The sequence below is a fragment of the Battus philenor genome, unplaced genomic scaffold, assembly GCF_028537555.1.
Source record: "Battus philenor isolate CCGP_79_NKW_IND1 unplaced genomic scaffold, ilBatPhil1.0.hap1 SCAF_28, whole genome shotgun sequence".
In the NCBI taxonomy this organism is placed as follows: domain Eukaryota; kingdom Metazoa; phylum Arthropoda; class Insecta; order Lepidoptera; family Papilionidae; genus Battus; species Battus philenor.
Window position 1 is genome coordinate 6729376 of NW_027181691.1, and position 16591 is coordinate 6745966.

General features: G+C 35.9%; 1 protein-coding gene across 1 annotated transcript in view; it reads left to right on the forward strand.

Moving 5' to 3' along the window:
• CtBP (C-terminal binding protein) overlaps window positions 1-16591 on the forward strand; it is a 99879-nt gene that overhangs the window by 29952 nt on the left and 53336 nt on the right. Inside the window, exon 2 of the mRNA XM_068769341.1 lies at window positions 7189-7223. The gene's annotated coding sequence lies outside the window, so the exon portion shown is untranslated. The remainder of the gene's footprint in view (window positions 1-7188; window positions 7224-16591) is intronic.

The following is a 16591-nucleotide window of genomic DNA, read 5'->3' on the forward strand; positions in this document are numbered from 1 at the left end:
AATTGTTATCTAATCGCTTGTCGGAGGAAGGCATGAACCTCTTGTCTGAGACCTATTGCCGAGTCAATGTCAGAGTTGGTAGGGAACGTCGCGGATGAGTGTGGCACTACGCCGCAAACAGGGTAAATGTATAATTCATTTGTCAGCAAAAGGCTGTAAAGCTTTTATACCTATTTTTAATTACTGTGTAAAGTGATCGTCAGTTTTCGTAGCATTTTAATTTAAGGTATTTTATAACGGGGCAGTGCTGCCGAAATAAAAATATTTATTTTGCAAAGAGCTGTATTAGCTTTATATAACTTAAAAGCTAAAGATTTCCTGAGAGATCTTTTTAATGAAATTTGTATTCTAAAATTCCGTAATTTTAATAGTGATAGATGATTAATACAAGAAAGAAAATAAACTCTTACCTCCTAAATTTTGCTTTTAAAAAAATAAATACTTCATTGGTCTAAGCGTACGTAATAGAGTTTTACAAGATATCTTAGATCTTTCTTTTCTTAATTTTAAATATAAAACTAAGAATATACTATTACATAAATCTTATAACATCTAAGAGTTTTTGGTTGATCAAAATGCCCAGAACTTGGCTTGTGGACTTATTAACATGGTTAATGTTATAATATACGCATCAAAAATTATCAAATTCCCTTTGGAAATAGTAACTATTAAGTATCTGGTCGGCTCTACTCAGCAGTTCAGCCTTCCGAGCCGGTGGTGGCTTACTGTTTATAAGGTTGAAATAATCGACACATTAAAAGTGCATATTCAGATGCATGTTTACTACTAATAAAGATATCTGAATGTGATCAATTACTCTGAAATTATTAAAATGCGACAGGCCAATAACTTCCGTCAGTACAGAGTCTACAATAATTAACTTTAATATGTTATAATCCGAATTTTGAAGACTTTTTTTCTCACTATGTTATCATTACGTTATTATTGTTACTGACTCATAAAGCTCTTTGTCATGGTACTACCGTTGCCTTGACACCAATATCAGTAATTTGCTAAAAGTTTAACTGGGAAAGATTGCAATAATTATTTTATATATTCCTGATGTACATGTTTTAACTATCACAAGTAAGATATACAGTTAACCCAATAATACTCGGCGACTAGTCTAGAAAAATCGCTAGTTATAGTTGATAATTCCGGTTCGAAACGTTTCGTGTTGTAAACGTTCACATAGATGTCTAGCTAGCTTTGATTGTTAAAAGCAAATTAACTTGAAGCTGTCAGTCTTTGTTTAGTGAACATTTATATACTCTCCGTTAACTCGATTTTCCGTACCGTGCTCTTGGTTCTATATAGGGTGATAGGGGTAAAAGCTTTAAAGGGTTGAATGTATATATAATTTGTTAACCATCAATGTGTGGTACACCTTATGCAAAAATCAAATTTTTATTTCAGAAATAATAATTAACGCAATGATCATAAATACTGTACGAAATATTCTTTTCAAAATTCTGATTACATATTTGAATGAATTATTATTTATTATGTCCCTTAGAGTGTAACTTTTATATAGGTTGATTAGAAATTGTTAATATAAAATTGCTATTTTGTCTTGAAGCTTATTTTAATGAATGAGCTATATATTTATACTCTAAAAGCTATTACATCTATAACTAATCGCCCCGTATATAGTAAGCGGCGACGCGGGCACTCGTCAGAAACTCTGTTATAAATTGGTAGCGCAGTGCGCCCGCCCGCTTTGTTTTCATTAGGCCGTGTGTACAAACTCCGTGGGAAGTGGAAGAATGTTTGTCACAACTTTTTATTTCGTTCAAGTTTGCCGTCTCCACTGACGCTGCCGCTCTAAATGATGCTATCTTTTGTTTCTCCTTTTAATTACTGTTAATGTTCCTCTGTGTTGTAGTTTCTATATTTTCGGTTGTTGTCAGTGCTATGCCTAAGCGGGTCGCTGATGTAGCTTATTCGATAGTGAGTTCACGTAACGATTTATCCTCTAACTTAACAATTATTAATTAAAAAAAATAGGCAAACTAATTCTGAAGCGGGAGACCTCCGGGCGGAAAGCGAAGCGTAAAACATGTACGTATAAAGTAGACAGGCTACTACTTAAGGTCGTCGGAAAACACCTCATGCAGGCTTCCGAATATTGTAAATATATGGGAGATGCCTATGTCCAGTAGTGAACGTCCTAAAATGATAATAACGAAGCTTTTACCGTAACCATTTTCATGCAGGACAAGTGTTACTCGGGCCAATATGTTAACTATTAATATGTGAGAATGTAATTATGTCAATGTTTTGTGCATGCTATCGACCTTGCGTTGTCACAACATGCATCTTTAGCGTTCGTAGGTCTAACTTTACTTTGAAAAATTCAGTTGTGACCCAAATCAATGCTATCGATTATAGATATTAAGTTCGCGTACATAGAAATTTGATTTTTTTGTTATGATTTTGAAATTATGTAATATTTTAAATATAACTAGTAGAATCAGCTCATCAAAACTATATAACAGTTGCGCAATGTGTTAGCTCTGCAATTTCCTGTGTAAGCAAGTCGGTGTTTTGTAAGCGAAGCATAAACGAAAAAATCAATTCTGCTCGTTTTGTGTGAAGAAGCGGCGGGGCGGAAACGTGAGTACGCTGACAATGCCGACACGTACGTGTTTTTAATGTAATCAAATAATTCACTCATGATGTCATCAAATTGGCTTGACGTTGGTCGATGTGCGCCTGCCTAGCGCCTGGACGGTAAACCTCTTATATTACTGTGTCGGCTAATAGTGCATTTCTTAGGTATTTACGTGGAAAATAATAGGTGTGTTAGTAACGAGAACTAAGAATATATTACTTTATAATTCATTTTAACCCCACGAACTACGATATTTTAAGAATAATCCTTAGCTCTCGAATTCCCGAACGCCCCAAGTTTGCTGAAGTCATAAAATGTTAACAGCACCCAACATCACCCATGCTCAATACCCTTCCATTCGGTACCTGTAGATGAGACCTTTATAGATATAAATAGTCGTAGCTACGAGTAATGCTAACATTACTATAATGGAGTATTCAATGAAGATATTTTCGCGACAGAGCCTGTTAGTGTAAATATTGTCTTTAGATTCAAGATTTTTTTTAAAAGTCTGTCAAATGTGCTCACTGCATAGAGCATACTTTGTATTTTAAGTAACGAATTTGACATCGTCGCTTGCGAATAGTGAAATTTGCCACTTTCACAAATTTCTAATTTGTTATTGATAGTAAACCTTTTAAGATTAGCGAACGGAAGAATGGAAAAAGAAGATTATGACATTCCTTTTTTAATAGATAAGTAATTGTATTTGCTTATTAATATCTAATATATAAAGGATTATTGTTTTATAAGTTTGTCGAGATAATTGTTTTATCAGCTTTAATTACACAGGCATAGAGCGAAACTAGCCAGATTAATGCTATTTATTTCAAAGTGTTATACGCTCGTGGCGTGAGCCGTGTCCGGCCCGGCCCCGCTCGATGCACTCGTAGACATAGTGCATGTTCATAAGGCTAGTTGCACGCTCTCCGACCTACGCCACTGCACGTTTCTTTGATCCCGGTGCGGTGCGAGCTATACACGTGTTCATGTATGCAACGGTTCGCTGGACCGGTTCTTATGTGGACTTCGAGACGAGTGCGTCTTGCGCTTCGAGGCGAAATTCAAGATAACATTTTCACAACATTCCGCGTAACATTTTTCAGTTTCCGCAGTGTTTTCAACTACTAAAATTTAATGGCGAAACAGAATGTTGATTTCATGTAATTATTTATACCACGATTGCGCTTTCTGAACATTACAATTATGAAACCTAATTTATTTATTAACTTCTTTACTATTTTATTTTTTACAGCCTTTCAAAATTTCCAGAACTTGATTTACGTAAAAAATTATATATTTTTAAATAGTTTACAAAATTGTAACGACGATGGATGTAAAGTATGTCTAAAATAGTAAAAAAGTAATAGTTTTTAAATAACAAATACGTTACATTCAAATTTGGTGCATTTGTCGCGGAAGTTTTTTTTGCCTTTACATTAAAGGGAAAACGAATATGTAGTGTGCAGTGTTAAAGATATTGGACGAAAATATACAATTACTACTTGATCAAACACTATACTAAACATACCCTGCATTGTAAAGTGAGTTGTTAGGTTGAACTGTGATGAAGATTAACGAAAAAATTATAATAATTGGCTACGATGTTATTGTTACAGATGCTTTCATATACTTTTCTTTATACGAAGTATTGAAAATTTATTTTGCACGGTTTGGCTGGAACGTGCTTCGCAGCCGGCGCTCGTTGCTGACCCGGCGCATCCTAGCCGTGGCATTTCGACCGCAGCGAGTGCCACATCTAGATGTCGTGGGAAAAGCGGCCCGGCCGCCGCTAATGCCTTATTATACCGGCTCCGCCTGACCTTTCACGCCTCACTGCTCCATGAAGAGAAACGCGCACAAATCTATGTTTGTCTGATAGATTATTGCTCTTGCCGGGATTGCTATCGACTAACATTGAACAATGCATAAGTGACCACGTCTGCGGCACTTCTTATATACAGTCTGATCGGTTATAGGTGAAGTTTTGAAGGGTAAATATATAGCTCGTTTCAAAGTCTGCAAGGATAGAAAACAATAATTAACTTTAAAGTGTAGTAATCGGAATTTTTAAATCGCTTTTTTACTACAAGATTATGTTTATGAGTTTATAAAGAAATAAAAGCGTGTACTGTATCAAATCATATTTCTTTAAACATTAACCGATAAAAATTTTTTGTTTATGACAGATATTGAATGTAATCAATTAGGTACATTTTATGTAAAGATTCTAATAGAATAAATTGGTTAATATTATCTGATCACTTCGTTCATATATTGATAATATTCTGTTGGCATAAAATAACATTTATTTGATTAAATTAGTGCGTTAAAATATTTCACATGTTGAAGGCATTGGATTTAGCCTCTAATTGACCTTGTCCATCTGGATCTCCTTATCCCTGATTCATTTCTGTCGAAAAAATTATTAACATACTAAATAACGATATGACTCGTTTCTGTTTTCGATATCCAAGGCAGGCTTGTTAAGTCGAAACAAATACGTTTCCGACGATCACACGCATAACAGTACATATAAATGATACTAAAGTGTGCGCGGCTTATCAGGCAACTGGTATCGCGATAATCAGCGGCCGTGAGCACAGCCGATATAGGTAAATAGAAGAGAAATCAAGTTGGCGCGAGTTCAAAGCGCTGGCGCCGTTTCATTTGGTGCCAAGTGCAATATTTTTAGGCGGACTATGATGACATAGTGTATTCGGTTCGCGCTATCGCATCCATCCTTAGTCTGGTGAATTAAAAGTTTTAACCTTCCAATGCTTAATCCACATACGTTATCGAGAAGCTCAGTAAGACTTAGTTCATTTACACAATTTTCGGTCATGTTACTATAATATATTAAATAACTACCACTCCAATCCCTTCTGTCATGAAATTGCGCCACGAAACTGCGAGCAATCCTTAAACTAAACATACAAAGAATAATTACAAAATCACATTTAAAAGTGTTTTTCACATTTATTGTGAATCCAATTAAGAGACACAAGTTGATTTCTGAAAATGTTTAAGTCGTAATTTGCGCTTGTTCGATGGAAAATACTTATTTCTAAAAATACGAAGACGTTAGATATAGAGTAAGAAAAATAAATTATTCATTTTTCTTTACAACAGAGTGCGACCGCTGATCCGAGAGTCGTCATTCGACCTCGGCGAAGGCCGTGCCCAAATTTTATTGATTTTTTATGCGCATTGTCCATTTCGTTTGCCCAGTAACGCCCTCCGTAGGAAGCCGGTCGCCGTTCGTCGCCACACCTCAGCGTTTGGTTTTTATAAAATACCTCTAAACGTATTTATTGTAAAAAATAAATCCGGTAGCTTTAATTTCTCGGAAAAGTAAACAATCCTGTTGTAGGTAAGTCACAAATAAAATAAAATACCTTAAACCAAATATTCAAAAACGGTTTTGGTATTCATCAACTAAAGGAAACGGTAAAATAAGTGTACTTTTTATGATTAGGACTTTTTATCGAGGTTAAGGTAAAAAAGTAAATACTTTGAACGATATAAAGAAAGCCGTGTATACTATTTAAAAAATATATGCTTATGGCAAAAAAGAAATTTTCCTAAATAACATTCAAACTATCTTAATTTTTCGCAAAATTACACAAATGACAAAATGAGCGGTTTTTTATGAGAATAACACGCTCAATGCCACATACGTGAGATGTAATTTTTTTATTTACGTGTATTTTTTACTTTGAACCGGTTTAACGATTTATTTAACGTTATTTTCGTGTTGCCGTGTTCATATTATCGATAATGACATCGAATAGATTAATAAGAAAGCGCTGATAATGATTATAACTACAGTTATATTGAATGGAGTTGTTATAACGGAGACTTCGTGTCTCTGATATACAGCGGTGATGTAAACGTGAGACACCTAAAAATTTTAAAAAAATTCATAAGATGCATTTTTTTCAATCTTTTGAAAGAACTCTATCCTGCGTCTTTATAAAAATTAATCCCACTAAAATGAATTGTATTAAACCATTAATCGGGTATCAAGTTGGTCTTAAGTCGTTAAATATCATTGAACGAAAATAGTTCCGATGCAAATCCATCTTTATATAACGCGCTAGTTACGCAATAATGCAAAAAAATTAGAGAAATTTAAATTAGGAATTGGTAATAACAAAATAAATTATTACTGGCCAGCGTTCCAAATATAAACCTTTTTGTTCCAAAACTTAGATTTGAGTAAATGTAGGTAATCTTTTTTTTACTTTACAAGAAGTAAAAAAAAATATATTTTCATAAGTTCTTTACTTACGTGACGTAATGTCGCCACTACGTAATTGTTGGTATTGATTTCACGTGTTCGTCAAACACGTAAAATCACCTTTTAGTTCATGTTTGCTTTTGTTTTAAAATTAACATTAACTTGCTCTCGAACATAAAAAAGACCATTTTTAGAAGTTTTTAATTTTTTTATTTGAATATCATTTGTGATATAAAGGTACAGTTAGTTAACCTTTAATTAATTTGCCATTAATTTATACATACAGCTATAACTTCTATGCTTGTTTTCATTGTTGGAATTTTTGTTTCAGATCAAAATCTGCTTAACACAGCTCGGGACATAACAGTAAGTTAGTTTTGTTTTGTACCAGTATTTATCTAGTGATAGTTTGTAATTCTATAGGAACTAAATGAAAATGATGCATTTAAAAAACTTGATCCGAGGCTTTATTATTTTTTCCTCGAAATAACGCGATATTCGTAAATGTATCATTTTTAATTATGATTTAGGAAGTATTGCCAAAAAGAAATATTGTTTGTACGATGTCAATTACGAAATTAAAATTTTTGGTTATGTTGATTTGTCGACTACTTCAAAATAGAATATCGGATTCAGAGTTGAGCTCGTAAAGCGTGCGTGTGTTATACATGGCGGTGTCCTTTCACGTTCGGTCGGAATGCTCGGTCGTTACGGCGCTAGCTAGCTGCGGCGGCCGGGGATCTGTCTTTGTTCGCATGAGCTATGCGCGTCTCCCGACAGTTCGCCAAATGAGCGCCGACCGCGATACAAATCACCGCCCGACGACGGACTTGCTGTTCTCTGAATTTACAACTTTAAGTCGCTCCGAAGAAAATATGTACGTACAAATACGACTTTTTATTATGTCAGAACCATATTTTCATTTTAATCGCTTCATGTTTCAAAGGTAGGTGTTTACTTTTTTTTTTTTCAGAATTTCTTTTCATATTATACGGATTCTCGTCCAGTTGTTTACATTCGCTTTTGCATCTTCGACTCAATTCAAAGGTTTAAAAAGAAAAAAATGCAATAGAACATTTCCTGCGTCAGTGCAATGTTAAATTATTTTAATTCACGACTGAATCGTCAAAAAGTTATACGGTTTTGTGGAATCTTAATTCATTTGGCAAGAAGTTGCTCGAGGCGTACCCCCCACGTTCCCGCCATTATCCATCGTCTTCCAGCTAACTCCCGTGCCGTAACGATTCATTCGTCCCCGCGTCGTTTGCGAATCTGGCACTAAAGACGTGCGGCGGAAACGCTCGAGTCGCTAGCTCGTACCGCAGCTGAAGTTACTTCGGACACACACGATCATTAAACGTATATCTGTTAATAATTACGATTGTCTGGTTGTACGTGCGCGGAGAGTTATGGCGCAGTTGCCGGGCGAATCGACTGCTCCCCCGCCCGGCCTCGTGCCCGGCCCCCGCCGCGTCTTGAGATAAAATGGCATTCAGAATCGCTTTGTGACGCCTGAATGGACCTAGTGGTGCGTGTGTGTGCGCCTCCCGTTTGTACAGCGTCGGACACATGTCCCCTACAAACGTGTTATTCGCTTATACATTCTCCTATACGTTGTAGCGCTGCGATACCGACTAGGGCTGTGAAAGCTTTCTATGCGTCCAATGCATTGTTCTTGCTATCTTTTATAAAACGTTCTGTTTTTTTATATCTTTTACCCCTTCGCTACTATAGTATTTTGGTACTAATAACCATACAATATAAGAATTTGTAAGAATTTAGTGTCTATACTCTCCTTAAAACAATTCATAGACTTTTTGTTTTCTGGGTTTGACTACGCTGACAATTTGTAATGAATTTTATATATTGGTATGGTACGTTATATAATAATGAACACAAAGTAGAAGATTCAATTCAATTACTGTTGCATTATTGTTTAAGTATAGCCACGTATATGAACGCTCCGGAGCGCAAAAGCATTTGCCAGTCCGTGAAGCGAGCTACTCTAGCGGATTACTCCGTCGTATATTTTTATTATTATTATATATTCTTGTCGTATCAAAGGTCGCATTCGTGGTGCGATAAATAAGTGGCCCCGCGCTACAAGTTTGTTACTTTCATTCATGATATTCGTCGGCGTACAAATGCATGAATAAAGTATACTTTTGATCGAGAAACGCTTTGACGCTTGTAATAATTTTAAACTGCGAATATATTTTTATTCATCATTAAATATTTCACCAATTTACCTCATAACCACTTTACAAACAGCATTTAATATATTAGACGTATATTAAATGTAAATTCATTTTTAATAGAATATAAATGAAATACGACCACGCCCGTTATGAAAAGTAAAATTTAAATTACGATTTTGGCGCAATGAATACTCAGCGTTGCATTAGACAGCTATTTAATTTTTATATTTGCGTTCTAGGTCACTTAGTCCAAAGATCGTGCTTTAAAGATAGTAATTTTAAGCAAAATATTACTCTGGATATGTATTAATCGTCGGTGGAGTAAATCTGTTTGGAGCACCACTTGACATAGTTTTTACTTTAACGTAAGTAACTGACAGACCTGCAAATTGGCAACTTGAAATAGCAATAGGCAGGCCACAGCACATAAAACTTATGGCCGCCGGGGCCTTAAGGTTCTGGAGTGGAGAACACGGAACGGCAAGCGCAGCCTAGAACCTTCACTAACAAGTTGAACCTTCATGTTTTATTGTTAATATATAGGGAAAGCCTCTGTCCAGCTGTGGACGTACTACGGCTGAAATGATGATGATAAAATAATTCAGAGCACTGAACTGCACGGGAGCCGCATGTTAGTGACTGTTATCATTTACATAACTTTAGAAATTATCACAATAGTGATTTTTATGTCAGATTCCATCGTTTAAACATCGTTCTTCCATTTTAATTTTTGTTTAAAATACAATATACTTGTACTCATTTTATAAAACGTTGGTAATATTTATTTTTAGATCAGACACTGAGCTTTAACCTAAGTGAATTAAGTCCAATTATTATAATATCCATAACTTATCTTTTAAGAAGAAATGAATTTAATGCAAATTATTTGGTACATATTTGGTGTACATTGTTATGGTTTTTCATAAATTTCAAACAAGGGTTTCACCTGTGCGTTCATCGTTTGCACGGCAACGCGGAGAGTGCCGGTCGGTCCCCTACGTGATCTCCGGCCACGCGCCGCGACTCGCTAATGCCGCGCCAATGGGCGTACACGTTTTATCTATTCTATTCAACGTTAAGTTAGTGTGCTGTACGTTACTAAACCGAATAACTCAACTACTCGTGACAATTATCTCTCATGTTGCTGAGCTGATGACCCAGCAGGGCAATTCGAATTATCGTCTAAGTTTTCTTTTTTTTTTAAAAAGAAAGGCCTTTCCGCACGGAATCATTAAACACGAGAAGGATTCCCTTCACGACTACTCGCTACATGCTTAGAATGCAGTGAATCATTAATGTACGCTGGCCATGTAACCAATCAAAATATGATTTGGATAATATAATATTAATCAATCAATGTTACATTAACATTTTTCATGACCTCCTATTATCTGTGTCTTCAATTTTTAAACGCTTGTCTGCCTTTTTTATTTGATGAATATGTTTTAGTACTGTTAAAAAAACTAATTTTATCGCCGAACGTTGTATTATTTTGTCTATGTACAAGAGTAACTTACATTTACACTGCAAACCAAAATATGTACGAATTTGACATGCTAGAAAGTATCGCTTTATCGACGCCTACGCGCGGCTACTCGGCCGTATATTTAGACTTAAGACACCCCCCTCCCCCCGGCCGATCGTCTTTCGCAAGAACGAGCACCGGTATTGGTATGCGCCTTTCGATAACGAACACGGCTGGCGGAATTTGACTCTACGCACGGTGTGCGCCCACCCCGCGCGACACCCATCCGTGTGCGTGCGTGCTCGACAGCGAGGTGAGGGCTCAGTAGGGCTAGCCTAACACGACATGAATAATCTGTACTCTTATTTATACTTCCTATAATGGCTATCGCCTCCTCTCGTCGGAATCCTCATTGCTGAGGGTCGTTACTGTCTCCACAGAAAATGTTAAGTCATGCGTCTCCGTGTCCCTCCACTCTCAGACTTAAATACATTAGGTCCTCTGGGCTCCTGTAGCCGCTTCGTACCTTGAATAGCAACGAACTTGACGGCTTACATGGCCGCCGCCCGCCCGATCATGGGTATTGACTATTTTACGGCGGGTTTAGTATTTTACTGACTTGCATCCGAGCATGGAATTGACAGAATGGAGGATATTATCCTATTAATCGCCTTTTAAAACACCCAGAAAGAACCCCCCCCCCGGTTTGCTATTCTTGTGTCATTGATACCACACGGAAAAAAATTATATTTAAATATATGGCAATCAAAACTACACAAAATTATTTTTATTACTTATCATCACGTATGCCAATAATTTACTACAATTTTATATTTAAGTACGGACATAAATTTGTACGTTTGCGTAATTTTACTTTTATTAATGAAATATGTAAGATATATCATTTTGTTTTAATACACAACAAATTACTACTACGTACATGTAATGTAGAGTAGAAAATAAAATTAAATGGACTAGACTGGGGATAAGTACTTAAATTCGGAAGGATTTTGTTTTACTTCATGAGACTATTTAATATAACGGAGATAAACTAGTTGCGAAACAAACTTGATTTAACTGTTAAGTTAGAGTTACAAAATAATTTAAAACATTGTAGATATTTGCAAAAAAAGAACGGTGTAACCATTTTTTCGTTAGATTCATTTGATTGTAGTCTTTCTGTTTAATTTTAGCGCATGGTTTTCCGCCCTTAAACTATTTATTGCTATTTATATATTAATAAAAATGATGAGAAACAATTGATAACGTTTTCGGTAAATATTGCTAATTAATTTAAAAGATTTATGATAACACGTATCGCAATCTACTCTTGTTAATATTCTTTTATTAATTGGAATAACATGTTAACTTTTAATTTTTTTTTATTTAAATTAACGGATTTTAATTTTGTGACTTACCCAAATACATCTGTTTGCTGGTTAAATAATCACGCGGACAACCCTAGAGCTATACGAAGTGTCTGAACACGTAATTTCACGGATCATTTGACGATGTACGTACTCGTATCACACCTCGCCGCCGTAGATTCGCCGCCCCATTAGCATTGTTTCTTGGTATTCTTTATATTTCATGCAACCGTTGTATATTGACGTGCGGTACACGTACCGTACCGTTCTAATAATAGTAAGTACACATCGCGATTGAATATGAATAAAATAGTGTTCAATTGCATGAATATTTCAAACATTTTATTTTTCACAGAACTGACAAAATATTTAATAATGCTTTTATTTTTATGTAAATTTTACAGAGTATAGTACACCGAATCTCAAAATTCAAAAGTATCATAAATAATAATCAATAATAATGATATTATAACCAAAAAGTTCTATTAAAATTCGGATTAATACGTATTGAAATGAATTATTATTTACAAACTGTCAGTGTAAACTGTACTGCTAGAAGTCAATTAATGTAACATAACTCAGAGTGACCATTTTTTATAGGTGTTTGTAAATCAGTCTAAAAGCTGTTTGCTGACAAATGACCTCAACAAACATTATTTACATATCAACCTTTTGACTTATAAACAGTTCAGCGTTGAAAATTGTTTTCGTTTGGTAAAAATACCATTTCTATAATCATTCTTTATTATCCAACTTTATCAAGGCGAAACCACACAACCGTTGCTGTGCTGATAATTAATTAATAAAAGTGTAGGTATTGTTGCTACGAACACCCTGGCGAGTATCTTTAAACAAACAATTGCTTTTTTAACGTTCCGTTTAAATTTATCATCAGACCGTACAAGGTCAATCTGCGCCGACAATTTGCTGCAGTTTATTTTTTATAACGTTACGTTGTTCCCAAGCCGCGATATCATGCAAGGCTCGACGCGCTCTTGTGCCTCGACTCGCGCCGTCTTGTGTTACCACTTATACAAAATGCGATAAACAGGAAAATACTCGAGGCGTCACCGTCCGCCTTTATCTACCTATACTTGTGGACGACACTCCGATGTGCATCATGCAAAAATCGACCTTTCGCGTGTGGGCTAAAGTCCATTTGTCACCGAACATCTCGTGAGGCGGGAGCCGAAGACATTTAGGACGTGTTCATGCGCTTGGAAAATAAAATCCAGTCCCCGCTAAGCAGGATTCCTTCTCATATTTCGCCGAATAAAATTTCTGAGAAGTCCTTTTTAAATTTGGAAGTTGGATGGTATTTTCGATGTGTACGATGAAGTCTCTATTTTATATTTTATACGTTGTAGCGGCTGTATTGAGAATGAAATATATTTAATGGGTTATTTTCTGAGATATTTTTTAAACAAAATCAATTGAATCATCATATTGTTTAAGTGGCTGACCCGTTTATTATAAACCGAAGTAAATTGGTGTACAATTCGTGGTTATGAACATATATACATTTATATTACAATATCGATATTTGCATAATCATTCAAATGATACGACGCACTTTATTAAGTTGGAATAAGATGAATTAATACTAAGCATTGCGTGCTTGGCTAGCGATGTGCCTCTCAGCTCTCTCAATAGTCTATAAGCTGCATGTTTCCAGCCCAGACTAGATAAGCCACAAACGACTCTTACAGTTCACTGCTTTTATTATTGGACTCTGTTCTGTAACAGTTGTTTATTTTCTGAGCGATTTTGTATTGAGGCCACTGTTTGCGAGAAAATATCCATTTGCCACCTCGGGCAGTGATCTATGTTCAGCTAAAAGGTCTTCGCAGAAAAGGTTAACACTTTCTTCCGACAACAGAGTAGATATAAATTAGTCAATACGTCAGGCGTTGTATCTGAAGTAGATTTTTTTAATCTAATCGCGGATTTGCGCAACCCTCGAGTCCGAAGAATCTGTAAAAGCAAGAAAGGCCAGCAGCGCCAAGTAATATAGCCAGGTCTACGTTCCTGAGTTATCATCGGCGGTATCTTTTACGTGGTCACGGCACTTGATGATAGTATTACGAACGGATATTAGGAAATCGCCGTTGTCAAACAAATACCTGCTTCGTACAATTTTTTGATTGCGATAGAAGTGTGTGACTAATTTAGTTTACAATTTTTTGTATAAATATACTACAAGTCCCTGAGAGTATTGTCTGGTGATGTTATGGCAAAATAATATGCTAAGGTAACAAATTTATGTTAACAGAGTACAGAGAAGTATTACTATCAGCAATATTATCCACGGATTAATTAATCAAGGACTTAATTATAACAGAACCTGTAGAATATAGCAAGTTTATGTATTTTATGGTAAGCTACTTTTGTTGAAATATGTTGGTGAATGTAAACAAAAATGAATTAATAAAGTGCACAGCGTATACAATGGAGAGGACTTGGTGAGTTATCGAGGGATTCGATTCTCGCACTTCACATTTGGAAAGTATAGTTAGATTTGTAAATGTTCGACTACAATGATTCACCCAAACCTTTCGTTTCCCAAACTATAATGTAAACTTACTGCGCGAAAGCCTCATGCGAAATGAATGTATATTTACTTATAATAGTAATTGGATATAGAAAGGCAATATTTAACCGCAAGGTTTTAATGCGGTTTACATGACTCGGTAAACATTTCACAAAAAGTTAATAGTTAATTTTGAAAGAGAATTTCGTATTTTAGCATGACACTTCAAAAAAAAACTCATAAATTGACGGTCTAATAACTCAAGGAATTTCTTATAAACAACTGGTATGGAAATAGAAGAAGGGAAAGTAGGTGGGTAGCGACGTGTACATACAAACATATATTTACTTTTAGACATAAATGTGATATTATATAAAGGATTAGTTAGAGCGTTCCGTTGGAATAGAATTCTTGACTAATAACAGCCGTTGGTTTGACGAGCTGTCTGTTTGGCTTGTCGCCGCAATCAAATGCACACGAGGCGCCGCTGGCGGTAATGCATGTGTGCCCTGTCGGTGGGCGGCGATGCCGCTCTGTGATGACTTGCTCTTACTACATACTTACTAGTACTAGCTGCTACTCGCGACTATGCTCGCAACTAATTTTACAACTTTAGCGCCTGTGCATCGCAGTCTAAAAGAAAAATAAGACGTGTTTCACAGTGAGTGAATGCCTCAAGATTAATAATAGTGATGCCTTCAATATAATCGCCTACTTAGGACTAATCACGTGAGACGAATGGCGATTATCAATATCCAGTCAGATGTCAAATGATATATAGACATGTAGACAGTGACACGGCACGAAACGGAGTTTCCTTGTTTATTAACAAGGATAAAGCGAAAGGCACATTCCCCCCTTAAGTTAGAATATGGTGTTTAGATTACGAGGACTGGATTTTTTATTTAGATATAGACATTTGCGTTGATTGCGTAGCGGTATCTACGTATAAAGATTAAACCACGGCTGAATTAAAAAACAAATAAACATGCACGACGCCTACTTCTGCTTACCGATCCACTTTTCCGGATCTTGATGTGGCACAAACATTGTAGCGGCTTCTTTTAATAGTTTGTCACTACTTTTATAACTTTTATAAGATTAATTAGCGGATGCATTAATATGACGGGTTTGCGGAGGATAGCGTCTCGGCTTCGTGTGCGACCGAATTCGTAACGCGCACTGTATTGACCAATCATAAGCTGTTTTCTTCTTAGTACATATTTAGAAAGTACATTTTTAAAAGGAAGGATATTCTTATTATATATATATATATATGAATTAAAAGTACGATCATATTATTCTCATGGCACATGTGTAGACATGTCTTCACGGCTTTTATGGTACCTGTGACTAACGCAATGGATGTTAGCTGAAACCTGAATACATTTGCATGTATATGGTTATCGTGAATCGCTTACGTAACGAACGTTCTGGTGTTGTGCAAAAGCAGGGGATGGAACCGACACGCGGCGTCGCGCTGTTTACGAATTCAAATGGAAGCGAGCGAGGCGAGCGAGGCGCTGAGCAAAAAGGCCCACGCGGTGCACAAACGTAACTGTTCCGCACGGGAGCGGTCACTGACACCGCTCGCCGCTCACTTGCACGCGCTCGCCGACCCATTCGCTCTCTGTCCACTCAACTCATCTGCTAAATGGACGTACTTATGCAAACAAGATACAACCTGCACTGACAAACGTTAGACTAAGGAATTTTTTGATAAAGTAAGCAACGCACGAACTAATTAAATGTTTCGTCGGCTCGCACCATATGATGTGTTTATAGTATTGAAATTGTTTTTTATTTTCATGATAATATTTCTTTATTTTAACCATAATAGATTTATTAAGGTAGGGAAGGGTGGGTAATTGCTGCTTTTCGTCCTGAACCCAATTCCGAAACCTGAATCAGTAATATTTTTTATTAGTTATATTATGTCTATATCTGTTTTTTATTCGTATAAAAAATAATGAATTACTTTTATCATTATGGGTTTTCGTCATTATTTGAATTGGATATCATCAACGTGAGTTTATTCGCAATTTAAGTAGATGTCAATGTGTTTATTTTGGAAACGTAACGATTTGGTACCTACAATTCTAGGTGCAAGCAAACTGAATACTATCACCTGCCATCTCATTTTTTCGGTAAATTGTGTATTATGTTAATTCCTT